Genomic DNA, 2,744 nt, shown 5'->3' with positions numbered 1-2,744 from the left:
TTCAGAAAGCATATGATTCTCTCAATAGATGCAGAAAAAGCATTTGACAAAAATACAGCATCCTTTCTTGATTAAAACCCTTCAGAGTGTAGGGATAGACGGCACATTCCTCAATCTCACAAAAACCATCTATGAAAAGCCTACAGCAAATATCATTCTCAATGGGAAAAGCTGGAAGCCTTTCCCTTAGGATCAGGAATATGACAAGGATGCCTACTCTCGCCACTATTATTCAACATAGTACTGGACGTCCTTGGAACAGCAAACAGACAACAAAAGGATAAAGGTATCCAAATCAGCAAAGAAGAAGTCAAAATATCTCTCTTCACAGATGAAATGATGCTCTATATGGAAAACCCAAAAGAATCCATGCACAAACTATTAGATGTTATAGAGCATTTCAGTAATGTGGCGGGATACAAAATCAATGCTCAGAAATCAGTGACATTTCTATAGACGAATAATGAGACTGAAGAAAAAGAAATTAGGGAATCTATTCCATTTACAATAGCACCAAAACCCATACGTTACCTTGGAATTAACTTAACCAGAGACATAAAGGTTCTCTATTGTAGAAACTATTAATCACTCGTGAAAGACATTGAGGAAGACACAAAAAGATGGAAAAATATTCCATGCTCATGGATCGGAAGAATTAACATAGTTAAAATGTCCATGCTACCCAGAGCAATCTACACTTTCAATGCTATCACAATCAAAATACCGATGTCATTTTTCAAAGAAGTGGAACAAATAGTCCTTAAATTTGTATGGAAACAGAAAAGGCCCCGAATCGCCAAGGAACTGTTGAAAAGGAAAAACAAAGCTGGGGGCATCACAATGCCAGATTTCGAGCTGTACTACAAAGATCACAAAGACAGCATGGTACTGGCACAAAAACAGACACATAGACCAATGAAACAGAATAGAGAACCCAAAAATGGACCCTAAGCTCTTTGGGCAACTAATATTTGATAAAGCAGGAAAAAAACAACCGGTGGAAAAAAGACAGTCTCTTCAACAAATGGTGCTGGGAAAATTGGACAGCTACATGCAAAAGAATGAAACTTGACCACTCTCTCACACCATACACAAAGATAAACTCCAAATGGATGAAAGACCTTGATGTGAGACAGGAATCCATCAAAATCCTAGAGGAGAACAGAGGCAGCAACCTCTACAACATCAGCCAAAGCAACCTTTTTTCATGACACATCTCCAAAGACAAGAGAAACAAAAGGTAAAATGAACTTGTGGGACTTCATCAAGATCAAAAGCCTCTGCACAGCCAAGGAAACAGTAAAAAAAACTAAGAGGCAGCCCACGGAATGGGAGAATATATTTGCAAATGATGCTACAGATAAAAGACTGGTATCCAAGATCTACAAAGAACTTCTCAAACTCAATACGTGAGGAACAAATAAACAAATCATAAAATGGGCAGAAAATATGAACAGACACTTTTCCAATGATGACATACAAATAGCTAACAGACACATGGAAAAATGTTCAAAATCATTAGCCATCAGGGAAATTCAAATCAAAACCACACTAAGATACCACCTTATGCCAGTTAGAATGGCAAAAATTGACAAGGCAAGAAACAACAATTGCTGGAGAGGATGTGGAGAAAGCGGATGGTGGGAATGCAAGTTGGTGGGAATGCAAGTTGGTACTCTGGAAAACAGTGTGGAGTTCCCTTAAAATGTTAAAAATTGAGCTACTCTATGACCCAGCCATTGCGCTTCTGGGTATTTACCCCAAAGATATACCCCAAAGTAGTGAAGAGAACGGTCATATGCACCCCAATGTTCATAGCAGCATTATCCACAATATCTAAATCATGGAAAGAACTGGAATGCCCTTCAACAGATGACGCATTAAGAAGTTGTGGTCCTATATAATGGAGTATTACTCAGCTATCAGAAAAGACAAATTTTGAACTTTTGCTGCAACATGGACGGCACTGGAGAGATAATGTTAAGTGAAATAGTCAAGCAGAGAAAGACAGTTTCATATGATTTCTCTCATCTATGGAACATAAGAACTAGGAAGATCGTAGGGAAGAAAGAGATAATGAAACAGGGGTCAATCAGAGGGGGAATGAAGCATGATAGACTATGGACTATGAGAAACAAACTGAGGGCTTCAGAAGGAATGTGGTAGGAAATGGGATAGACTGGTGATGGGTAGTAGGTAGGGCATGTATTTCATGGTGCACTGGGTGTTATACACAACTAATGAATCATGGAACCCTACATCAGAAACCAGGGATGTATTGTATGGTGACTAACATAATAAAAAAACATTTTAAAAAATCCAATCTGTCTGATATGAGAATTGCTAGCCCAGCTTTCTTTTGAGGTCCATTGGTGTGAAAGATTGTAGTCCTTCCCTCTACTTTCAGTCTTGATGTCTCTCTAGGTTCAAAATGAGTCTCTTGTAGGCAGCAAATGGATGAGTCATGTCTATTTATTCAATCGGCAAACCCGTGGCATATAATGCAAGCATTTAGGGCATTTACATTGAGGCTGATTATTGAGAGATATGATTTTAATGATGCCATGTTCCCTGTAAGGTTTGTTTCTATTGATTGTGACTCTTTTTTTTTTTTCTGAGAAAAAACTGACATTTATTGAGTACGCATTGGGTACTAAACACTGTTCAAGGGGCTTTACACAAAATATTTCACTTAATCCTTATAGCACCCTATAAGCTAGGATGCTATCCCTCTTTTTTTTTTA

This window comes from Ursus maritimus, unplaced genomic scaffold (assembly GCF_017311325.1).
Source record: "Ursus maritimus isolate PB19 unplaced genomic scaffold, ASM1731132v1 scaffold_5, whole genome shotgun sequence".
NCBI lineage: Eukaryota > Metazoa > Chordata > Mammalia > Carnivora > Ursidae > Ursus > Ursus maritimus.
Note: the sequence above shows the minus strand (reverse complement) of the source record.